The sequence below is a fragment of the Canis lupus genome, chromosome 6, assembly GCF_048164855.1.
Source record: "Canis lupus baileyi chromosome 6, mCanLup2.hap1, whole genome shotgun sequence".
Lineage (NCBI taxonomy): Eukaryota > Metazoa > Chordata > Mammalia > Carnivora > Canidae > Canis > Canis lupus.
Window position 1 is genome coordinate 32,432,025 of NC_132843.1, and position 26,597 is coordinate 32,458,621.

Sequence of the window (26,597 nt, forward strand, 5' to 3'; positions counted from 1 at the left end):
AAATGTAAAAGTGAAAGAGAAGCAGAGCCAAACTTGTCTTCTTTCTGTTATCTACTACCTTTATGTTCTTGTCCCCAAGCATTCATTATACACTAGCTCTTTTCTTATCCTTGATTTGTATATAGCACTAAAAATTCTCAGTACTACTTTTTTTTTTTGTTTTCAAGTATTATTTCTGTGAGCCTCAGTTTAGCTGGGACTGAGATATCTTCAATTTTTTTTTATAGTTTCGTGGTTCTCTTTAGCATTTCCTCTTAGTCATGTATTCCTTCTTTCTTTTGTCCGTTTAATCTTCGACTTCATCTGATTTTAAAACCAGCATAGTCAAATTTTCTCTAAATGAGTTTTCAATGCTCTGAATATATAATCTGAACTTTATTTTTCAACTCTCCTATCCCCTCTTTAGCCACAAGACTGCCTCAATACCAATCTAATGGTGTTTAAACTCATAACGTGAAGAGACTCTTCTAGCTTCTTCTCTACCTTACAGATTTCTTCCTTTCCCTTTCTTCCTTCTTTCTTTTTCTTTCTTTCTTTCTTTTCTTTCTTTCTTTCTTTCTTTCTTTCTTTCTTTCTTTCTTTCTTTCTTTTCTTTCTTTCTTTCTTTCTTTCTTTCTTTCTTTTCTTCCTTTCTTTCCTTTCTTTTTCTTTCTTTTCTTTCTTTTTCTTTCTCTTTCCTGATATTTTTTCTCTCTGACTCTGCTTCCTCTATGTCTTGATACTCCACCACCTGCAACAACTATAGCTCTTCTTCCTATATCTCTCTTTGTCCTTGATCTCTTCCTTGGCAATATTATCCAATGCCATATCTGACTGGCTGTTCCACCAGCAACTCAAAATCCACATGTTCAAAACCTAGTTAATCAATCCTCTGCCCAAATGAGTTCCCCTTCTACAGAGGGTCACATTGCTCTTATAACTAGCATAAACAATAAACAGTTCCACAAAGTCAGGTTACAAATATGATCAAACAGAGAGAGACTCAACCACACCTGTAGAACAAGAAATCCAGTATTTTAGTCTTCAGATTTCCTTCTTTTCCACCACAGTTAAAACTAAAAGCCCAGTGGTATCAACAGTCCCAAAAGTGAGTTGTCCAAACTTTCACTCCCAATCACTATCTAACAAGTCTCTTTTTTTATTTATTTTTTTAAATTTTTTTTTCTAACAAGTCTCTTGCTGACACTGTTGCTTTTTTTTTTTTTTTTAAGGGGTAGGGGATTGTCACAGGGGGAATCTATAAGTGGGATGCTTTGGGTAAGTACTTTGTGTGTATTGTGTATAGTGTGTGTACTGTGAGTCCGGTCAGTGACAGAGGAAGATCTGGCACTGTGGATTCTCTAAGAACAATTAACCCTACCTTCATGGTCCTTCCCTGACCCTCTGACACTCTATAGAGATTCAGATACATAATCAGTTATGGGTGAGGAACATACGTGTGGTTTAGAATGACATCCAGAAGATTCTGGTACACCTTCACCTTCTTGCTCTACACTATACTGAGCACTTCTAGTTCAGTATTATCTTTTCTTACTCTTTAATATGAATTCCAGAATGCTATGCTCACTTTGTCCCAAGGTTCTTATCACTTTTTAAAAATAAAAAATAGTCCAGAATATCACTTTCCTTCAGTATTTGATAAAAATCACACGGACATTTTAGCAAAATTACTAATGTTAAGTATGTAGCTTTTACTTTTAGTAAAATAACTTCTTCTTCATCACTTCCCATCCCTAATATAGACATTCTGTGATCTGTATTTGAAAAGCATTGTCCACATCTTCCCTCTGCATGAGTTCTGCAGCATACACCTGCTACATCACTGATTGTCTAATTCCTCTTATCTGAGTTCAAATGCTTCCCACCATATGCACTACCCCATTTTCATTGATTTTTCACAGTTACAGACATTTTGAAGCTGTAAAACTTTTTCTCTTCTCTACCTATTAAACTATCTAAAAAACAAATTATGTCCTTCCATTCATAAATCTTGCTCTGCCAAGTCTCAATAGAGACTTCGGCAATTACATTTTGTGTATGTGTGTTTAAATATCATTATCTTTGTTCTCTTCCACTCAAAGCAATTTCTTTACTTTGAATTCCCTACATTGTCTCAGATTTATCTTATCTCTTATTTCCCTTGTCAGTTACTTTTTAAAATACAGTTTTCATGATGCTTCCATTCTCTCTACTACTATACTGGAATACAGAAAGCTAGTCTTCAAGTCCTTTTAATGTTTCTATTAGCAAAGGCCACAATTTCACTCATAGCAGATCAAACTTGGGGTAAAACAGACATCTAATATATCATTATACATTCTTACAATGGTGCTTGTGGTTTCCAATTTTTATTTAAGTGTCAGAAGAATTATATATCCTCATTAGCACTCCTGCAAACACCATCTATAAATTTCCGTAGAAATTCTCCTATTTCTGGAGTTTGGGGAGGTAGATTTCAGAGAACAGAAGGAGGGAGTTGTTCAATAAATGAAATTTCTGGCTCCCTTTCCTCCTTTTAGGCTGAGATAACTTAGTTTACCAGACACTCAGGGCAGGGTGTTTAGTCAAAGTGTTTATTTCAAGTTGTCAGAAGCAAGAGGCTAGGAAGAGATTAAATTTACTGCACAAAGACATGGTTTTACATAATCTAACTAGAAATTTCTTGAAAGCAGACACATGCTGTTAAAACACACACACACCACCACCACCACCACCACCAAAAATACTCAACCAGGGCAGCCTGGGTGGCTCAACAGTTTAGTGCCACCTTTAGCCCAGGGCCTGATCCTGATCCTGAAAACCCAGGACTGAGTCCCATGTCAGGCTCCCTGCATGGAGCCTACTTCTCCTTCTGCCTGTGTCTCTGTCTCTGTCTCTCATGAATAAATAAATAAAATCTTTAAAAAAAAAAAAACTCAACCAGGAAACAGAGTCCTTCTCCCACTACTTACTACTGCAGTTTCTCAAAGTGAATAGACTCGGGGCAAACCTGCAGCTAGGCATTTGAGATATGTCATAAGCAAAAGTCTGGAAGCCAAAATTCATATCTTCAATGGTGTAAAGGAATAACCAAGCCTATGGTCAAACTAAATGCATATTTTGAATTCAGGAAATCCAGCAAGCAAGAGATGGACTCTAATCAGCACAAGCAAGAGTGAAGTCTAATCCTAAGGCAAGGATGATTTTCCCTTTGGTATCTGGTGATTGTCATATATGTTCTCTGCCTACTTACAGATGACTCAGGACCTGAACAAACTATATACCTACCTGGGGATCACAGCACCATTGCAAGCATATTCAGGTTAGAGCTAAGGTGAGGGCAGGAATTTTGTATCCTCAGAAATTTTGTATATAATGACTCCTTGTCATAGAGCAAGATAAATGTCATCAGTTAATAAAGTAAAGTAGCACACATGTAAAATGTAATTGCTACTAAAGTGCTGGCTTTGAGAACAGAGAAGAATGTGATGAAGATGGTCTGACATAAGTACTGTAACAATAATATTTACTGATTTATTATTACTATAATTACTATTCACTTAGTACTTTCTACATGCCAGACTTTTGTTCCAAGTGCCTTATCTCATTTAATCCTCATATGATGCCTGGGAGATAGACACTATGCTTACTTTCATTTTTAGATCAGGAGAGCAGGTTGGAAGAGGCAAGTAAAGTTAGACAGTAAGGTCTGGCACAGAGACTACAACCCAGAATGGTTAGACCCTTCAACCTAAACTGTCATAGGAATCCTCAGTAGGATCCTGAAGAGTAGAAAGGACTGGAAAGGCAAATGGAAAAATAATTAACCATGCAAGATTAACTGGATGGGCTCGGAATACCTCTACTTGGAAAAGGGGAGATACACTACATAGGTAGGGTAGGGCCAGATTCTAGAAGGAAGTCAAGGTAGTCCTACAAATGTGTAACTTCATGGATTTTGGGTTTCTCCAAAGTCTCAGCCTCAGGAATTGCTAGAATTCTTTTATTAACCCAACAGGTATTTATTATCGGTCAAACATGAATTTAGTTCTGGACTTCATACATGAGGAATAATACTTTGACAGGTCACTTAACTGTTCCAAGTCTGTGTTCACATCTGTCACACGGGGATAACAACAGTGCATATGTCACAGGGCTACTGTGAGAATTAAATGAGATAATTCCCAAAACATATTCAGCCCCATGTCTAACATATAGCAATCAGCCAATAAATATTAGTTCTTATCACTACTCTGCAAAGCACTGTTCTAAAAATAAAAAGAAACATCAAGTATTGTGTCAACCCCTAAATTGCTTAAGTTCAAAAAAGGAATATTGATATAGTTGCTATTCTGCAGATAAAATGACACAGGAGTCTTTTCCATGAAGAGTTCCAGGAGTTGTAATCAAGCAAGAGTTACTCTTCTGCTCAGCTTGTACCCTCATAGGCCTCAGCGGCACCAAACATGTTGGTATGTCACGTCCGCAAAATAACAGACATCTGGTAAGAAGGAGGCCTACGTCCTCTCTGTGTGATTGGCTGTGGAACACAGGAAACAGAGTTTGAAAGAAAAGCAGGGTTAATGCTGAACAAAGTGGCTGAGTGATATGTGTTATCAAGCTGGTAATATTCTCCAGGGACTGGCACACAAGGGAGAAAGAACAAGGTTAATTTGTTGGATCAATTAAATTAGGGTATCCTGAATGTCTATATTCCTCTTCCAAATTTAATTCCTCTTCAATTTAAAAAGCTGGTTTGGGGGGGGACTCCTGTGTCCCTCCATAGCTCTCCCATCATCTAGTGAACTCATCACCATGCTTTTCCAGGGACTCAAATATACTCACAGTCCTTTTTGTAAAGAACAGTCCTTTGACCAGGTTTATCTTCCTCAGACTTACTTACTCAAAAGTCATGTTTTGCTTTCTTCCTAAGTTACTTTTTCCCTATCCTACACTATTAATTGCACTCCTTAGTGTATCTCTTCTCTGCTGTATGTCAGGAGGGAGGCAATGTAGTTAAACTTATCTACAGTGAGAATACTGATACCTTTTTGATCTTACCAGCGTCATACACACTTTGAATGTTTACAGTATACATATTGACTGACAGTATGTTTAGAATCTAAATTCAGCTCTAATCAGAAGAAATCAAGCTTCTTTATACACTGAAGGGAAAAAAGAAGGCAATACAGGAGAGAGTTGGTGGGGGGTTTGCAGCAATGTGGACAAGTATCCTTTCTTGTGGCATGTCTGACCCTAAGTTTCCCTGTTATATTGGAAAATCCTCTCTCATAGACTACTGTTAATGTGACACATGTATTTAGAACCAGAAGGAATTCTAATTTGAGAATATATGCCAGTGGTACTGAATTATGCTTTCTGGGAAGATGGTGATGATTCCAACAAAATTTCAGCAACAAAGCAGCATAAGGACCAATGACATTCAAATTGGTTTGACATAAAGATAACCAGGTAGACAGAAACATTCTAACTTTTCATCTCAGCTTGGGACTTACAGGCCCCCTGATGAAAGGGACTCAAGCCACAGCACTGAGGACCACTCGATAAAGATGTTTTCCCAGTATGTGGCAGCAGTTAAAAAGCAAATAGGTTTCCGGGATATAACAAAAAGGGCTGGAAGATACAGCAGCACAATGAACAATGAGGCTTTTTTCTTCAGAGGGACTGGACGCCTGCCATCTTACCACCTGAAAGCTACAGGGCAGGTTGAAAGAATCCCAAGCAATGCGTCTGAGACAGCTCGAAGTGAGGATGATCTATTCTGAATGTCTGGGAAGGCGAATTACTGGCAGTCAGATGGAAGGATTCACAATTATGAAAGGCATGGCGAAAGCTGATCAGATTCTCCTTTCTACTAGGCTTCATGCTTCAAAACAACCAGAACCTCATTTTATTAAAATGCTCATTGCTGTCAGTTAAGGAGACGGGAGTCCGCTTGACAGCATTGCCTAAAAGGCATTGTTAGGGATGCTGGCAGGGCTCTCAGGCCACCTGACCTAGACAGGGCTCTTGCTTATGCATCCTCATAGCACAGTCCTGGAAGCTAAAATACATTGCGAAGACAAGTCAGGCTGATTTCTAGATTAAATTCCCCTGTCCACTGCTGTGTGCTTCACCGAATGTGGTAAGCTAAGCGTGAACTTCAGTAAAAGGGCTGTTGAGCAAATAAAGGCAGATAAAGAATGTTAAAGGACAAAAAAAAAAAAAAAATTATAAATTGCAAACTGTCAGACCTTCCATAGCCCCAGCCAAGTCCAAATGGCTTCATTTTCCTTTTCCAGCCAGGCCAGTCCGCTTCAGTTTCTCCCACTGGTATTTTTGGGATACAGTCCAGGCCATTATGAATAGATCCAACAATGTGCAGTGATCTTGAAGCTTGCAGAAAAGTTTGGGACTACTTAAATTACACCCCATTTATCTTTACCAGGGGATTGTATAGATCTGTCAAAAGTATCCTTGGTTCCCCGGTGAGCTAACTTGCAGTAATTCTGCCATTTGGGAAAGATTTAGAGGTACAGTTCATAATAAATGCTCAGGATTCAGTATTTCCTTTTAGTTGAATCTTCGGTCTCCTTCCATTTCAACAACTATAACCTCTTTCCCTTTGTAACATATAGCTATTCACCCTGGGTGTCTTTTCAGTTAGATATAGAATGATGTTCCTTTGTCAACCTTAACCTTCACCCAGACACGGAAGGCTGTTTCCATACTTAATCAAGCCATTTGTGAAATGTTTATTTGCCTGGGGTACAGCTGGTTCAACCTCCTGTGTGTTCCCGAATGTGATGTTTTTCCTTTTCAGAATGGCACTTAACTAAAATGATACTATAGGGTAACTGCTGGAGTTTACAAGGATCCAGGTGCCAGAGTATGTGGTCTTGCAGCAAGAGTCTATGTGTTAGAGTCAGAGGAGCTGAAATGGATACCAGGTTCCACCCCTGATAATTTGGCCATTTTTAAAGAGTTCATCTGGCTCAGCCTTGGTTTCCTCATCTGTGAAATAAGAACAGTGTCTGACCTCAGATATTAATAGTTACCTGATGTGATATATGCAAGGGCTATTTCACATAATGCCCTGCCTTGACTCATTGATCCTTTTCTGCTTCTCCTCTTTTGCTTTACTCCTTACCTACTTTTTCTCCTCTCTCCTTCTCATCTTCTTTCCTTCTGCCTGTTTTCTGTATCTTATTCTGTCTGTAATATTTTCCAGCTACCACTTCTACTCTTGCCAGAAAAGTCTATTAACAGACCTAATACATGCAGCACTCACTCCTGTAGACTTTTTGCTTATGTGGCCCATTGATCATGTCTGCAACTGTCTCTCCATGCCCCAAGCATTATTCAAATACTGCTCTCTGCCTTTAAGATTCTGCTTTAGCCTCACCTTCCCTGTGTACCCTTGTCTGATGATTCTACCCAACACTCAGCTCTTTTTCCATCTCAATCCTTATTATACTCACTGTGTGTCTTTTAAGAGTCGGCCATTCTTCTGCATGCTTCTATTTGTTTATGTTTTATCTACATAGTCAGACGCTAAGCTCACTAAGGTTAAACTTGTATATGACTTGCATTCCCTGAAGCACCTATCCTATCTGTAGACACATTATAGGTCTTAACATATGTTAAATGATGAGTGACTAAATATTAGTCCAATTTTCCACTGTGGTCTTAACTATTTCATTATTTATATCTCTTGGTGAGAGAATTCCCGCATTCTCCTAGAAGGTTCTTACTTCATAGGCCTATTATTGCCCTGTTTCTAGTTCACAATTAGATATTTAACGAAACATATTTTTTTAAAGAATAATTTCAAAAGAAAAAAACTTCTGAATAAAATTTTGACTACTGCCTATGGCTTTAATGTTAGGGTACTATAGTATCCAGTGATGCTCTGGTAAATGGTTAATAACCATCTTTGTAGAAAAAGGAAAAACAAACAAACAAACAAAAAAAAAAACCCTGATCTGTACTGTTTGTCAGTTTCCATGGTGTAAAAAATCCCATCATGGCTGACTTCAAGCTTCTAAAAGTGATGTCACAGAGTACAAAGTCACACACATTCAAAAATGTGCATGCACGTTCAGCCTCGTGAGTCATAACATGCCATCTCCAGCTCACCACTGAATAGCTCACCATCTTTAAAATAGGTGATTTTCTCTGTTTTAGAATATCTTAGGATTTCATCTCTCCATACAGCTCTAAAATACACTGATTCTGTAAATACCATTCCCATAGACAAAAGCAAAAACAAAACAAAACAAAACAAACGCCCCTCCCGCCAAACCCAAAAGCTGTCCAGAGATGGATCTGAACTTTCCACTTTAGGAAATTTTTCTCAGAATTTCTTCCTAGACTGCTCTAATAAAGACTGACATGTTTATCCTTTGACATGAAGAACTTATATCACTTCTCTTCATCTCCAGAGTGAGAGTTCACATGTATAATATTAACACTGCTTTATCCATCTCTAATAGATGGTGCTATTTCTATGAGCATATGTTAGAGGAGTAGAATTCACTAAGCGTTTCTTTCATTTTAAATAAGCTGTTGGCATTAGTTTGGTACACTTACATACCAGCAAGTGGTATGTAAGTCATTCCAGGCATTGGTCTTAATTACTGAAAGCTCTTCCTTTCCTAAATATACCTCCAATCAACAACATTCTGATAAATGTTTTATCTCCAGGGTGGTAGATTCTACCATTTCTCACCATGGCTGATTTTAAGCTTCCAACATAACATCAATAAGTTAACAAAACTCCTAAAAATATATTAGTCAACTCTAGTGAGCTTAGACTCTAAGACAAACAGTCCAGCTTCAACATGCCTCTGCCCCACATGTACCTCTGGTGGTACCTTATGCTACTAATGCAAAGTGGGTGAGGCATCTTTTTTATTTCTCATATTTAACACCATAATTCTAATGGTTGTCTAATTCAGAAAGTATACTTGAATCATGTTCAAAGGACCAAAATTCTACTCTGGATCTTCCATAATTAACTATGAGACTTTATGTCCATCCCTTAACCTTCTTTGGTCATAGCTTCTCCATGTAAGGAAGAAAGACTACAACATATGTAAAACATCTTTCCAGCTCCAACATCCATCTTTCCAATCTAAGTGTAGTATTGCAAATGGGCTTTGCAATAATAAGCAAGTACCTGTCCTTGACATCTGTATCAAGTATTACACATCTATGGATGTTACATCTAGAATATCTTTAAAGTTTCAAATAGTTGGAAAGTTTCAAAACTTCAAATAGTTTGGAACTTACCAAAAGATGCAACTGAAGCATAAATTGTCAATGTGTATTGATTTATCAATTTCTTCTGCAGAAAACATCTCTGACATTTTACCTTTTCTGCTTACTTCTGAAGTCATCTCTGGAACTCTTTCCCCATCAGGACTATTGCTATATTTCTCCTCTGTTTTGTTTTGTTGTTGTTGTTTTGTTTTTCTTGCTTTGACACAACAGTGAGAAAGCACCAAGACCTGAGAAATAGGTTTGATTAACTTAAAAAATTCATGCTATTAGCCATCTCTTGCCTAGCAGATGGACCACATGCATCACAAAACATTTGGATCATTGTCTCTGTCCTAACATTATAATTCTTATATATCTGGCTCTCCTTTGTTAGGCCATTCTATTATTTAACATAATGTATACTCACAGCTTTACACACTAAAGGTTGAAATACTGGCTGTCTCTAGAGAATGTAGAAAAATAATATACTTGTTTTCAGCAGAGTTAACAGTACTTTTATGACCTCTGTATTTGCAACATAGCAAACAGCTACTCTAAACTAGTTCAAATCAAAAATTCAGCTCAGGCATCTAACCTCATACTGTTCACATGTCAAATGTGAGCTCGAGCAGCAGGAAACTGGCCTGCTCTTTCTAATTACAATTATGATAAGAGTTTAGCACAAGTCTACTTAAAATCATAAAACCTTTCAGTGCAAGATTGGTGTTTTATCTCATTGTATATTCATATGATTAGGTTTATTTGACTGCTCAGAGGAAAAAATGACTCTCATTGTCCAACATATTCTTATTTAGGATGCTATGAGGAGTAACCCATGTGCAATCACACATTGTCTAGTTTTCATGCAAATAGCACAAGCATGAAAAACAAGATGATGGGAAAGGCTTTTCCTCTCCTCCCTAAAACTAATCTCTCCCTTCCAGGGAGACCACAAATCTCAGGTTCAAATAAAAAAGTCTTTAATTGGGTGGAATTTCTATGCAAAAAACTAATGCTATTTGGACCAGCAGGCAAGTGCAATTCTCCATCTCGCTGGGGAACCACATTTTCCCTACTAAGCTGGGTCCTTCTTTCCCAGCACTTGGAAAGGCAGAAAGTGTTCCAATTAGTGAAGCTGATTTCTCTCCTATCACTCTTCTCTCGTGTGCCAGTGTGGGGTAAAAAAGGGTAGGCACAGGAAATTGCTTTAAGTCATTGATGGAAGAACCAACTGATTGATTGATATTGGGCTGAAGCAATCTTCCTGTTCATCCATTGGTTTGCCACTCATTGGGAAGCCAAGAGCACTGAAAGTGAGCCAAGCCTGTCAAATGTGCCACTGAGAACACTGTTCTTTGCAGAATATTTTTGGATGCCAGATGCCAATCACTCATGGGACTTTGCTGCTCAATAAGAATTTCAGATGTGGACTTTAATTATAGTCTAGCAGAAAAGGGATGATGTAGGGAGCAGAAGCAGCTTTATTTTTAGCAAACCAAGCTCTTAGCCACCACAAACCCTGTAAATCTATTTTGGGGGCTTGTCATTGTTGTTTGATAGCTTTCATCAATATTGCTAAAAAGTACCAGGTTGACAGTTTGGGAAGTCAAAGGTCTTTATCCTAGAGAAGTGGAGAGACAACAATGACCACATTTGGGAGGAGCTAAGCCCTAATGCTCTAATACTAACTTAGTGAACTTGCTGAACCATTTCTAAGAGATGTAGAAAAGTTTGAATTTTAAGAATAATCAGTTGTCTTTAATGTCTGCCTCAAAATGCTTTAGGGAGGGAAGGCAAGCTTGTCAATGAGTCTACAACCAAATAAGAGAATGAAGTAGAGATTAAAGGAGAGAAGAGTTCTGATTTTATTAACACTTTAGTCTCTATACAGACTTTCATGGAACACACAGATTCTGGTGAAACAGTCATGAGTGGCTGAAGCAATCAGTAAGGTATTGACATTTATTGAGCACAAACTTCATCTTAGATAAGAAGAAAGAGCACAATGAGTCTCTCCTCATGACTTCCACATATGTAATTGGAGAACATGTCAACAGGTAGAAATGCATAACATCCACAACAGTGTTACAGAAATGATGCCTGGGTTCACAGAAATGACAACAAATTTAGTGGTGATATTTAGGAAGTTGGCTTTAAAAAAGATGGCTCTGGCATATTCCGCCCTGACCCTGCACATACATACACCCTAGCTAGGAGCAGACATAAACTCTCTTTTTATACCATTAGTATAAAAAGTAAATACTTGATATTTGTGAATTGGCAACATACTGCCAAGAGGGCCCCTCAGCCCATTACCATTTTCTGAGCTCTGCATCTCACGTTTTGGGGCTTAATGTTAAAGGGCAATGAGCCCAAGCCATCCCACTTGGAGGCTGCTGTTTTATTATTTATTTATTATATTCAAGTGCTGTCTTTGCATACTCTTCATCTTAAAAACCATGGTCATTACAGGCCATCAATATTTATTAAACAAATAAGTCTTGAATGATACTGCTTTGGAATTAAGGAAATTATATCCTGAATAGATGGAGAGCCCTGGAAGAGCTTGCAATCAAATGAGAGGAGTCAAATGATTCGGCACAGGCTTCAAAACAGATGTAAGGAGTCACGCACGGTTTACCATTCATTTTCATTCAAAAACTATATATTGAACACTTACTGTATTTGGTCTCTGATTTGATATAGGTGATTCTGAAAATATAAAATAGACACAAAATGCAGTACTTGCCATCTACTATAGCATACAAGTTAAAAATGTACTGCAACTGCAATTATATGAAATAAAATGCCAAAATGTGAGACTTCAGTAATACGGGTTACCTAAGATCAAATCAGAAGGATATCAGTATGGGCTGAAGTATTTAGTAAAGATTTCAAAAACTCCATAGGGATAAGGCAGTTATCTAGATAACAGCACAATAATAAATAAATTGAAAATTTTAACCTAAATAATGGGTAACTTTAGACTTTTTGGCCTGAATTATCCACTTCATGATTCTGGATGATCAGAAAAATGAAATATTTGTATACAGATTTTGGGTAGTCACAAAAACATTGTTAATTAGATGGGTTTAAGTTTAAAAATATTTCATCATATTATAATGGTAATGGGCTAAATAAAAAGACCTGTTACTAGCTAGCATGCCTTTTCAGTGCTATGAAAGTAACACATGCAGTTCCTTTTTGTGAACAGACCGCTGTGATCTGAGGTGACCATAATGCAGAGTCCAAGTTCCACTGGCTAGCCTCCTAGCGGTGTCTGGAATAGTTCCTGTTCTCATACTATGTCCATATGAAGTGGGCAAAACTACCACCATCTGTTCAAAGCAGCAAGGGATAGCCCATAGCAGCAAGTCCTAATGACCTGTCTCGATCAATTCATCACAAGTATTCACTGAATTCTTGAGATGTTCAAGACAATCATATGTGGAATACAGAAGATTCCTGCCCTCCAAGAGCTTACAGTAAAGTAGGGAATCAAGATATGCACATACAAAAAATAACTAATTATATACAATGTAATGAATAATAAGTCAAATGAATAGAATCAGATATGGTAAAGGGTACTGGTTTGAGAGAAAGGGAGAATATTTCTCCTTTTCCTAGTTTTTTAAAATTACCATCACATCTTCCCTTCTCCACATAGCAGTCAGGCAAACACCAGCTACAGACAGAAATCCATTTTCTGGCCATCACCCAGGTCTGCTTTCAGACTTGCTTGCCTCCTTAACCCTACACTTTGTCTATCAATTTCTAGTTCTAGAGCTCCTCAGTTTGGCAACTTATTGAAACTCTCCTTTCTGGTTTAGTAAAGCTGTTTCTTTCTTGATTTTCCACTCTTCACCCTTCCCTGAATTCCATATCATCCATAAATTTCAGGAAAGAGACTATCATTCCTCAATCTAACAGAAGACTAAAAACCAGGCCAGCTCTTAGCCACTCCTGTCAAACAAAAGTAGTGTCAGAGTAAAGAGAAAAGGACAATTAAAACATGCATAATATGTCAAGGCACAGGAAGAATAACATAAAATCAATGCCAAGCAGTCAAAAATTCAGAGTCAGAGAAGGAAAGGATGATGTTCTCCAACTTGACCATCTCCCAAAACAGCCAGTGAAAAGCAGCTTTAAGCCACTATCTTGAAATCTTGTAAGCACTTAATGTTGAACCATGACCATTTGTTGGGTTAGTGCTCAGAGCTTGGTCACTTATCCAATTGTGCTTCATTTTGTTCTATAGCCTGACTGGCATGTGTTAACAGCCACTGTGTCTATGGTCATTAACCTGTTGCATTCTCTATCTTTAGGATTTTGACTCAGATTTATTGATTCCCATTCAAGACAAAAAGAAGTGACTTCTAGAGCACAGAGTTCTTAAGCATTGCAGATACTCAACTTCTCAGCTAGGATGCAGCTTCTAATGAAAAAGACTATGCCTATGGTTCTAAGTCTTGAAAATAAAAGTGAAACAAGAATATTTACTCTTTTATCTTCCATACTTACCTTCTTCCTATGACCAAGCTCTTCCATTCCTAACCTTCAGACACTTTGAAGAATTGCTAAGAAAATTCACAGAAGAAAGGAATAGGAAAGCAAGGTTGAAAAGTGGGTTGTTTGAACTTGCTTTCAGGAGAACAGAATCAACACTTCCCTGACTCTCTACATCTTAAGAAAATGTGGCAGCTCAGTTATGGGTGATAGCTAAAGGACTCACTCTATGACTCTTTTATGACCACTCAGAATGTAACTCAGGTGCTCAAAGACCAAGAAGACAGATGCTGTAAGCAATTCTAATGTGTCTGGGGACAGCCGTGGTGGCCAAGCTGTCAGCAAGGTTGATATGCTGACACAGTGCCTTAGAGTAACACCAATAGCCCTGTCTCCTAGAAGCAGAGCCTCTACAACAATTACTGGGTTATTATGCCATAACATATAGATTCTTAAGGAAAAATCAAATACGTGAACCATTATCACTTCCTATTATTCTTGTTTCAATGGTTCCCAAGGTGTCCTTAGCCTATTAAAAAAAAAAAAAATGGACTCTAGAGCTAGACAATCTGAATTTGCTTCTGTATATGACATTTGGAAAAAACTTAATCTCTCTGTATTTTGATTCCCTCATCTAAAATGGGGATAATAATAATATCTATTTCACAAAGTTGTTATAAGGATTAAATGAAATGGATTCTGTAGGACCTGGAACATGGTAAGTGCTATTAAGTGTCAACTACGTATGTTGTTAATTACTTGCTGAGTGCTTATAGACCAATACCCCACTCAAAAAGCATAAACAATATTTCCATTGTCTTCTAGAAAATTCCCAACTCCTTAGATGAAAATGCCACTCAAGTCAACAAACAATTTTGTTCAAAGAAAAAGGATTCAAAGAATTAAACACAACTGATTCTGAGTTGCATACTCCAGGGAAGTTTCTAGTAGAGTTCCACAGGAGCCACAATGCTAACCACATGTGAAATCTGTTACCAGCTCAAACCCTCAGCTATGAATTATTCTTTTTTACAAAAAGGCAAATATCAACACTCCTCCTCTTCATTTCCACACATGAACAGATTATATGGGTTTTTGCCTAAAGAATCCAAGGCATCCAGAACCAAAGAACCCTACAAACAAAAGACACATTCTAATGTCAAGCATTTGTACAACACATCTCAAAGTAACCAAGCCCTTTAAGTCTCCAGAAGACTCCCCACCAAACACGGAGCTTGACATAGACATAAACATAGACATAGACATAGACATAGACATAGACATAGACATAGACATAGACATAGGGCTCAATCTCACAATCCTAAAATCATGACCTGAGTTGGAATCAGGAGTCAGATGCTTAACCAAGTGAGCCACCCAGGCAATATTTTTTAAAGGTAAGTTGGTTTTTCCCCCATTCTGCCATGTGTCACAATTTCTGAGATTTGGAATGTGATCTGATAGTCCTCATCACTTATTGCAATTTTATCTCTCTGATTAAGACTCAATTCCTACCTTTACACAGCATCATCCTTGATCATCCCAGACTAAAGAGGCACGTCCTTCTATTTTATACTTGTGAGCCTGTTAAGAGGAGTCACTATTGGTTTATCTTTCCCCTTTCCCCACTAAATCTTACATATGGTATTTGTTAAACAAATTTTATCCCTTAAAAATGCTACTATATTGTGATTATTTCCTTATCCCATTTATGTTGCCTCTAGATATATGTATAAAGACCAACTGTATTACAGTTTCAGATGAGTAAGCTAGAAAGTAGGGAAAAAAATGGAAAAGGCATCAGGACCATGCTAGTACATAAAGAAGTCCTTGCTTTTGAACAAGGCCTTGGCTTTCACTTCATGAACTTTACCAACAGCCAGCGTTTTGTTGTTTTCTTTTCTTTTAATGATGTTATTTTTAATTAAGTAAAAGAGTAACAAAGCTAATCTTTCACAAATGGAGGGAAAAGAAGGACTCCTTCACTTTACGAATGAAATCTTGTTTCATTTCCCCTTTGATGTCTGCATTTAGGTTGTTTGTGACCTTGGCGAGTAAATTCTACCACTGTGCGGCTGAGGTTATGACACAGAAGGGCCTGGCCTTCTCCAAGCAGCATTTGCTCACCCCACAGAACTTATCTGGTGATTCCAAGGAACAAATGGCTTTTGCTAGGCTCTTCAATAATATGATTTGCATGCTTGAAATGAGATCGCCAAAGTAATTGTAGAATATTGCTTGCCATTACCATCATTAAAAACAGGCAGATGTAGGAGCACTCCCAGGGAAAATCTTCCTGCTGGGTTTTCATGGAGATAAGTGCACAAAATCCACTTTTGAAAAGATGTTGAATGGAATGAATTTGCCATTCACTAGCTGTCTGATGATGATTTGCTTGTTAATTGGAAGTTTAGGCTTTAGAGAAGCCTTAACAAATTTGATTGCTAAATTCAGGAGGTTTACTCCCTCCTTATAAGCCATATTCAGAGGCATAAATCCTACTTTTTGCATGTGTGTCTATGTGCTCATTTACAATCTCTGTGAGAAGAAACCGAACCCTGACCCTCTTGTCCGTTCCACTTTCTGGAGTGACTTTACCAACAAATAAGGACAAAACATTTTGTCCCTTAGTGTCTCTGGGGCCCAAATATTCACTAAGAGGAGAAGGGAGAGAACCATGAGATAAGTTTAAAAATGTTCTTAGGTTATTTTCCAATGTATATGTCTGTTGATTGTCCCATACTATGTTTCCAATAACTGGGAGGCTGGACCCCACTTCTGGGTACCATTTTGTTTACTTTGCTAATCAGCTCCACTGCTGCTAATAAACTCAAATAAAACTTTAAAAAAAATGTGGAGGCAGTGGAGAGAGCCAGAGAGCAAACATTTGTTTGGAAATCCTGCTGCTTTTCTTCTCTGTTCAGACACAGGCTGAGTGTCCTCTGATCCAAACAATGTCAACTAGCTGGCAAGGTTAGCAGCCCCCTGAGAAGGGTCTGCTTTATTTTTAATGACCACAGTTGTACATCTACAAAATGACTTTATTCATCCCTGTCATTACCTATCCAGATTAGTTTCCTTTAAGTAATGATAAGTTTATTGCCAGCCAAGGAGAATGACAACTGCCATGTGGAGCTACATGAGCAGTTAGGTAAACAATCTAGACAAGAGCTCCTATATAGTGTCATACAACATTTCCAAGATTGAATAGTTCTAGGAAAGAATGGCTAAATATCCTTTATTTTTCCATCACTCCCAAGGATTTAATAGTGTATATGTACATCCATCTAATAAGCCTGCACTGAGCATTATTTATATAGCAAATGATATTGGCATACAATTATATATAACATAGATACAGACTGGAATCAGTTCCAAGCAGAGGCCTACGAATAACAATTATTTTAAATATTTAGTAAATTAAAAGCCTCTCCATGATCCTTAGTCCTTGGAGTCTTTGTAATTACAACAACACACCTAGGCACTCCTAATCTACAATAGCCAGGAGGAGGTAAACCTGTTCCTCTAAAAGGTTTAAACTCCAGGCTCACATCCTTATGCAGCTTGTAAGACAGAGATCACTGTGGTTGCACTGATTTACTCCAAAGTTTTTAATAGGTGGTGTCTATGTGCCACAGTCTGTGTAGGTGCTGGCAATATAATGGTGAGGATGGTCTCCTCTTTCAAGGAATATATAATCTAGAGGGGATGAAATGAAACTGAACAGCTGTAGTGGTAAAGCTTAACAAGAATTACTTATGAGGGAGGAGCAGCCAACTTGGTCTCAGAGATCTAGGGAAAGTTTCCTGGAAAAGGTGACCATTAACTGGACATCTTAGTTGTCCATCCAGAATGACTGGATTCCTAGTCATTCCTAGATGGTTTTGATGGAGAAACATCATGTACAGACTCAGCTACAGGAGACTGAAACATGCTCAAAGGCTGGGTGATGTTCAAGAGAGCTGGTAGGAAGTGTGAGCAAGGAAAATGGTAGTGCTGCTGAGAATGGGGATCCTGGGGCTGCGAAGTAGACAGGCAAGGTCATGAAGGCTTTTGTATCACTGGCTCCTGGCCCAGTGATTGCTCAATAAATATGCAGAACGAATGTATGCATGAATGAATGAAAAGTCGGGGACATACATGAAATCCTAGCACTAATGAGGACCAAGAAGAAACATTCACTTGCTCAGTTTAGGGACATAACTGGCTCCCTTTCATACCATTCCTGTGACTCTAAAAAGGGACCAAAACAAACAACTGTGAAGCAAAGCATATTAATGCCAAAGCTTTGCTGAAATCATAGAGAAGTCACCTCAACAGAATGGAACCCCAAAGGCTTTGCCTCTGACTTCCCCTTAGAGCATCTTAGAGCTGGGGTCCTTCTGGTGAGGATCTGCCTATTTCCTCAAGGGTCGACCAGACATTTCATTTCTGGTTACCATGTGGAAAGTAGAAACTGATAACATTTCTCTCAATGATGTGTAGAAATTAAGTGAATTTTCGAAAATAATTTAGAAGAAGAGACCATTTTCCCAGGAGACTTCAGGATAGGAGAGGGGAACCACACCAGTAGAGAAAGGAGACAAAAGGGAAAGATGTACTCTCTTCCTCAAGCTGCCCCTCACTATCCCTCCAAATGACCCTTTCTCCCAGCAGCTCTCTGAATAATGCTTGAGTCCTAAACAAGGAACTTACTCACCTCTGGAGTTTCAGCCACACCCCAGAGGCACAAGAATGCATCCTATAACAGACACATGCTGCTGCCTGCCTGATAATGAAACAACAGATCACTGATGGGGTTTGATATGAAAATTATGCTAAGGAGACCCTTGGCTGGCAAAGCAGTGACTGCAAGGGGGGGAAGAGTTCAGAGAGGACGGGGTCTCTTGCCACTTGAAAGCAAAGCAGGCCTCTGTCCCATTACAGTAAATGAAGTCAGTCACAATATGTAATTTATTTTGAATTGCAAATTGTAGGAAAGCAGTACATGAGATTTTTGTTTGTCAGAAAGAGGCATAGTGTTACAAAGGCTGAGAAACCACACACAAACCCTGCGACAGAGCCTGCTATCTTTCTGGGTTTCTTTTTACTCAAGATTTTTAACATCAGTGGTTCTTCACACAACACACACACACACACACACACACACAGTACAATAATGCCATTTATTTAGGTAGTGTTTGCCCTGTATAATGCTAGGACAAAGTAGTCTATTCTCCTTTAATCTATACTGAATAACTGCTCTCCTACATCCTATGAACTTATGATAAAACACAGTGTTTATTTACCAACGTTGAGGGGAATTAAACGGAGCAAGCAGGGATAGTAAAGAGTTACCAAGTTTTACCCAAGGTCAGCTTTGCTGTTAGTAGTCGAGCTGGAAATAAAAGTCAGGACTCCCCCTTCTTTTTCCTGTCCTGTGCCCATTGGACCAAACTGCTCTCAATCAATAGGCAGCCAGTTATGACGGATTCACATTCTACCCAGTGTCAATAAAAACAAAAATCAAGTTTTAATCAAAACACATAACCAAGATCTACATTTCTCTTGGCCACAATAAATCTTCCCCAAAGGAAGCGGGCTAAAATTCTTTACATTTAAAAAATGAGCTCCGCTGGGACTCCAAATTCCAGTTCGATTTTTGAGCCAAGGCATTTTTTTTCTTTATCATGCACTTGGTGCTGTAGTGTGATAAGGGCCCCATGCAGACCATAAAACTAATTTATCATCTGTAAGGTGTACAAAGAAAATGGTAGCTGCCTACTTGTCTGCTTGACATATGAGGTCATTTTTGCCGCTAGCTTTCTAATACTGAGCAATTTTATCAGCTATTTATATACATTAATTGTGGGTACCCATATGTTCAATGTTGTATTTAATAATGCATTGCATTGAATATGCATTCCTTAAGTTTTAGCATGCAGCAAGCATCTTGCATTTAACTATTTGGTTTGCCTATTAAAGTCCATAATTCAGCTATGCCATGTTACCTACTCTCTCAACTGAATTTATGTTTCTTTAAATCTGGCTCACCCTGCCGAAACCCATTGAACTGGACAAGGCCACCTCACATGTCCCAAGGGCTCCAAGCAAAAACAAGCAGAGGAAGTGCCATGGTCTACTTAATAATACTCAAGCAAAAGGATTATTTGATGAATCCTTTTCCCCAAAGGACAACGGCATATTCACGCTTCACAGTGTAAATATAAATACAGTTCTCAGGCAACAGAGACACGGGACGCTAGATAAAGTGTGAAAAATACCACGGCAAACGGCTATGCCAGAGTGATTTCTTAACTATCAAGAGGGAATCAGTTCAAACATCCTAAGCAATCCCAACCCCCTACTCCCCAAGGCTTCCCTAATTTATCCCTCAGAAAAGAAAACAAAGTCAGTTTAGCTGGTTCCTTGGCCGACTGATTGCTCTAGCCATTTCTCCATGCTAGAAAACTCACTTCCTGATAAAGAGAAGCCCAGCTCATCACACACCCTAGGCGATATCTCCCCACAAGTTCACATGTCACAAGTGTTAACACTTGCATCATAAAATTAACTGCTGTAGGACAAAAACTTAAATGGCCTTGATCAAAGACAAACAATTTCTATGGGTATAATAATCTATAAAGTATTATTCCTTGAATGCCTTGGCTCAGAATACATTTTCAGAGGAGCTTTTGTTACCCAGCAGAACAAAAGAATAGTAGATTTTTGATCCCAGGGAAAAAAAATCAAGGCAGTCAGGCCCAAGTAAAACACAGCAAATGGCAGATCAGTATAGGCAAAGCCAGCCTAATAGCCCAGGTGGTAAGGTGGGCAGATGACCAAAGACAAAGGAAGGTGCTGAGCTGCTAGTCCGGGAAGGAAGATAATCATGTGTCTTTTTCTTGCTGGAGTCTATGATCTACATGATTTGGGTCACATAATCTGGCATTTAATTGTGTTCAAAAGTCTTGCTACAATTGGTCAACTTGAAATGATACAGAAAATAAACATGGTACCCCCCAAATTCCTGACTGGTTCAAGGTATGTATCCTGACTATTTGCCTGATGCAGCTGCTGTCTGTATGAATGGAAAAATCCATATATAAATGCTGACATTTCCTTGGTTTTTCTGTAGAACTCTGAACCTTTAGCTTCTGTGTAGGGTAAGCAAGATGTAAAAAGTAAGCTGTGATGAATACCCCCATGAATCTTTCCAGTTATCCAGCCACCAAGCAAAGATATCTGAGTTTTGCTCAGCTTTACCAGACATTCCAAAGCTAAATCTTTCTATTTGACTGAATAATTAGTTAAAGTCTCTTTGACCTAGACCCTATGACATCAGTCAAGGCAGCCTGGGTCAAAAGACTCGGTGTCATTGCACCTGACCCTTTCAGTGTCTCCTCCTTCCATCTCTAAACTCTTATACCACACAGCCTTCTACCATAATTGTTTCTTTCTCTTCAAGAGAACCACTTAGAGCCATTAGTCCCATGTCTGTGCAGTCCTTTGTCCCCTGGTCCCAGGAAGCACTTGCTCTCTCTCCTTATAAAATTTCCCTGAAAACCCAGATATGCCTGGATTAGCACTAGTAACAGATAAGGCCCCACTATGTAAATATTCTCTAGCATTGACATTTAACAATGTTCTGTAAGAGAGCCATCTCCTTAATCAATCTGAAATGGCTCCAGGCTAAGTAACCTGACCATACAATCATGTATAGTTTGGAACTCCTATCCTAGCCCCTTTCCCAGTATGTTAGAATCATTGCCAAATTTACCAGGAGGAAAAACAATGTTGGCTATTATAGGAGTTTAATTAGTGCATTTAAAATTAATGTAAGGCAGTCGCACAGACTCTGGTAAAAATACATAACCAAGCAGGTAACTATTCCAGAAAGAAAATTCCTCAATAATTTCAGGAGCTCTGTCTACTAACTCAAAAATAAAAATAAAAATAAAAAGACTACTAAAAATAAGAAAATATTTCCTAAAAAAAAAAAAAAATTTCCTTAGGCCTAACATAAACTCTCTTTTGCCCCCAAGTTATGCCTATTTAACTTTGATACTTTTATGAGCTTTTACAATTTTATACTCTGCTTCATTTTTCATAATTTTTAAACTACAGGATGCCAAATTTGGTAATAAGTTCATGAAATCACTGAGGTCAGGAAAATGCTTTAGATCACTTAGAAGTAACTAAATAGATGAGAAAGGATTCCAGAATGTGGTTAGGTGAGCCTAAGGAGGAGACTGGGAAGGAACAGCTAAAGATATAGGAAGAAATCAGAGAATGTAGTTTCTAAGGAGCCAAAGAGTATTGTAAGACATTATAACCAACATCTTGATAGAGTTTTTCTTCTTATTCATTACACCTCCAAGTTTACTCCTCCTTAACTCATTGCTCCCTGGCTCTCTCACCCTTACCACTCACTACAACTAATCTTGTCAAAGGTACAATCTTCAGTTATAAGATAGATAAGTACTAGGATTGTGATGTACAACATGATGACTATAGCTAACACTGCCATATGAGATTTACTCTCTAACTTTCCTATATGAGTTCTCATTACAAGGAGAATATTTTTTCTTCCTCTGCTTTTTTTTTTAAACTGTATTTATATGAGAAGATGGATGTTAACTGAACTATTGTTGTAGTCATTTCACAACATATCTAAATCAAACCACAATGTTGTACACCTTAACTTACCAGTGATGAATATCAATTATTTTTCAATAAAACTGAAAAAAAATCTTTCTGTTTCTAAATTTAGGAGATACTGCCCTTGCCTGTCTTAATCAGCAGCATTTGAGAGCATCAACTACTTCTCAAGTCTTAGAATATTCTTTAGCTCCTTAGAAACTGCATTATAATGGGCATAAGTAAAAAAAAAAAAAAATGGAAGCTTTTTTTTTTTTTTAAGATAAACAATATATAATCTCAAGGAATCCTGAAGAGCCAAAATAATCCTGGAAAAGAAAAAAAAATGGAAGTCTCTCCATATCTGACCTTAAAACTTATAACAAAGCTATAGTAATCAAAACAGTGTGGTACTGGGATGCCTGGATAGCCCAGTGCATCCAGTTGATGGTTGAGTGTCTACCTTCCACTCAGGGCATGATCCTGGGTCCGGGATCAAGTCCTGCATTGGGTCCATGACAGGAGCCTGCTTCTCCTTCTATGTCTCTGCCTCTCTCTCTTTGTGTCTCTCAGGAATAAATAAATAAAATCTTAAAAAACAACAACAACAACAGTGTGGTACTATCATAAAGACAGACACACAGACCAATGATACATACAGAAAGCCCAGAATTAAACCCATGCGTATATGGTCAAATAATTTTCAACAAGGTTGCCAAGACATTACAATGGGAAAAGGACAGTCTTTTCAACAATGGTGCTGGGAAAAGTGGATATCCATATGCAAAAGATTGAAACTGGATCCCTATAATGTTTGTCCTTCTCCGATTGACTTACTTCCCTCAGCATAATACCCTCCAGTTCCATCCACTTTGAAGCAAATGGTGGGTACTTGTCATTTCTAATGGCTGAGTAATATTCCATTGTATATATATATAGACCACATCTTCTTTATCCATTCATCTTTCCATGGACACCAAAGCTCCTTCCACAGTTTGGCTATTGTGGACACTGCTGCTATAAACATTGGGGTGCAGGTGTCCTGGTGTTTCACTGCATCTGTATCTTTGGGGTAAATCCCCAACAGTGCAATTGCTGGGTCATACATCAGATCTATTTTTAACTCTTTGAAGAACCTGCACACAGTTTTCCAGAGTGGCTATACCAGTTCACATTCCCAACAGTGCAAGAGGGTTCCCCTTTCTCCACATCCTCTCCAACACTTGTTGTTTCCTGTCTTGTTAACTTTCCCCATTCTCACTGGTGTGAGGTGGTATCTCATTGTGATTTTGATTTGTATTTCCCTGATGGCAAGTGATGCAGAGCATTTTCTCATGTGCTTTTTGGCCATGTCTATGTCATCCTTTGTGAAATTCCTGTTCATGTCTTTTGCCCATTTCACAATTGGATTGTTTGTTTCTTTACTGTTGAGTTTAATAAGTTCTTTATAGATCTTGGATACCAGCCCTTTATCTGATAGGTCATTTGCAAATATCTTCTCCCATTCTGTAGGTTGTCTTTTAGTTTGTTGACTGTTCCTTTTGCTGTGCAGAAGCTTTTTATCTTGATTAAATCCCAATAATTTATTTTTGCTTTTGTTTCCCTTGCCTTCATGGATGTATCCTGCAAGAAGTTGCTGTGGCCAAGTTCAAAAAGGGTGTTGCCTGTGTTCTCCTCTAGATTTTGATGGATTCTTGTCTCACATTTAGATCTTTCATCCATTTTGAGTTTATCTTTGTGTATGATGTAAGAGAATGGTCTAGTTTCATTCTTCTGCATGTGACTGTCCAATTTTCCCAGCACCATTTATTGAAGAGACTGTCTTTTCTCCAGTGGATAGTCTTTCCTGCTTTGTCGAATATTAGTTGACCATAGAGTTGAGGGCCCATTTCTTGTTTCTCTATTCTGTTCCATTGATCTATGTGTCTGTTTTTGTGCCAGTACCACACTGTTTTGATGATCACAGCTTTGTAGTACAACCTAGAAATGAACAAGGAGTAGTGGAAAGGGAGGTGGGCAGGGGATTGGGGTGACTGGGTGATGGGCACTGAGGGAGGCACTTGATGGGATGAGCACTGGGTGACATGCTATATGTTGGTAAATTGAGCTCCAATTAAAAAAAAAAAAATCCACACAGTGGAGGAGAGGGAAGAAAGGTACTTGATGCAATGAGCACTGGGTGTTAAATGCAACTGGTTAATCACTAAATTCTACTCCTGATACTAACAATACACTGTATGTTAACTAAATCGAATTTAAATTTAAAAAAATTTTAATAAAATATTTTTAAAATATAAAAAAAAACTGAATCCCTCTTTATAGTACATACCAAAATTAGCTAAAAATGGATTAAAGACATAAAGGTAAGAGATAAAACTATAAACCCTTAGAAGAAAACATATGGGGAAATTTTAATGACACTGGATTCGGCAATGATTTCTGAGATAGGACACCAATGATTTGGGGGATAGGCAACAAAAGAAAAAAATAGATAAACTGGATGTCAACAAAATTTTAAAACTTTGTGCAAAGGACATTTTCAACAGAGTGAAAGGCAACTGACAGAATGGAAGAAAATATGTGCAAATCAAATATCTAATAAGCCATTAATAACCAGAATTTATAAAGAACTCCTACAACTCAGTAACAACAACAGAAAATGAACCACTTTAAAAATGGACAAAGGATTTAGAAGACATACAGATGGCTAAAAAAAGATGCTCAACATCACTAATTATCAGGGAAATGAAAATCAAAACGAGAATGAGATACCACCTTCCACCTGTCAGAATGGATAGAATCCAAAAAGACAAGAAATAAGAAGTGTTTGTGAGGATGTAGGAAAAAAAAAAAAAAAACCCTCGTGCACTGTTGGTAAGAATGTAAAATGGTGCAGCCCCTGTGGAAAACAGTATGGCAGTTCCTTAAGCATAGAATTACTGTATGATCCAGCAATTCTACTATTGGGTATGTATATGCCCCAAAGAACTGAAAGAACAGATTCAGAGAGACTTTTGTACATCCAAGTTCACTGCAGCATTATTCACAACAATGAAGAAGTGGAAGCAACCAAGTGTCCATCAACAAATGAACAGATAAACAAAATGTGATATGTTCCTATCATGGAGTGTTATCTAAGTTTTTTAAAGGAAGGAAATCTGACACATACTATAACATAGATGAGCCTAAAGGCATTATGTTATGTGAAATAAGTCAAACACACACATACAAAATACTGTATAATTCCACTTATATGAGGTACCTAGAGCAGTCAAATCCGTAGATACAGAAAAAAAGAATGGTGGTTGCCAGGAGACAGGAAGAGAAAGAAATGAGGAGTTAGTGTTTAATGAATAAGAGCTTCAGTTTGGAAAGATAAAAAAATTTCTGGAGATGAATGGTGGTGATAGTTGCAGAACAATGTAAGTTTACTTAATACCATAGAACTGTACATTAAAAAATGGTTAAAATGGTATATTTCATATTATGTATATTTTACCACAAAAACAAAAAAAAATATGAGGGAGATCATTTAGGAAGGAGACTCAGAACACACTCCAGCTATGAATCAATTCCTGTATCTCAACAGGGAGTGTAAAGATAAAAATAATCAGGGGCATTTGGGTGGCTTAGTTAGGTGTTAGAGTCTTGACCAGCTCGGATCATAATCTCAAAGTTGTGCAATTGATCGAGCTCCAGGTCGGGCTTTGCATGGAGTGTGCAGCCTGCTTGAAATTCTCTCCTCCCTCTGTCCCTCCTTCTACCCCCCCCACCCCTACTCACACATTCTCTCTTAAAAAATCTTTTTTAAATAAATAAATAAATAAATAAATAAATAAATAAATAAATAATAAATAAATAGCAATCATTTACAAAGTGAATAGTGCATCATTTCCTTGTGATTAGCAGGTACTCTAAGTCCCATTTTTCAGATAAAAATACTGAATCACAGACAGGCTAAGTAACATGTCCAAGGTTTTCTATAGTTTGCAAATTCCTACGCCAGCACCTTTCTCAGGAAACCTTTAGAACCACGGCCAAGGATACAGTGCACACATTCCAGTTTTCCTTGTGTGTCTCACCACAAAACCTTCCACAATGGTCTCATCCCTTCCTAACTCCAACATCTGATTTCTTCCTCCCTTCCCTCTCTTCTACTGAGCAAATCCACTCAGATGTGTAATCCCCTGTCTAATTGGCTTGCCTTTGCCCCATCGCTCTCTTTAGAC

The 26,597-nt window shown here is 38.0% G+C and overlaps 1 long non-coding RNA gene across 1 annotated transcript in view; it reads right to left on the bottom strand.

The window, feature by feature from the left end:
* Positions 1-679: 679 nt before the first annotated feature.
* LOC140635184 (uncharacterized) overlaps positions 680-26,597 on the bottom strand; it is a 118,553-nt gene continuing 92,635 nt past the window's right edge. Inside the window, exons 12-13 of the long non-coding RNA XR_012032544.1 lie at positions 9,274-9,491; positions 680-6,993 (exon numbers count right to left, since the gene is read on the bottom strand). This is a non-coding gene — a long non-coding RNA (uncharacterized lncRNA). The remainder of the gene's footprint in view (positions 6,994-9,273; positions 9,492-26,597) is intronic.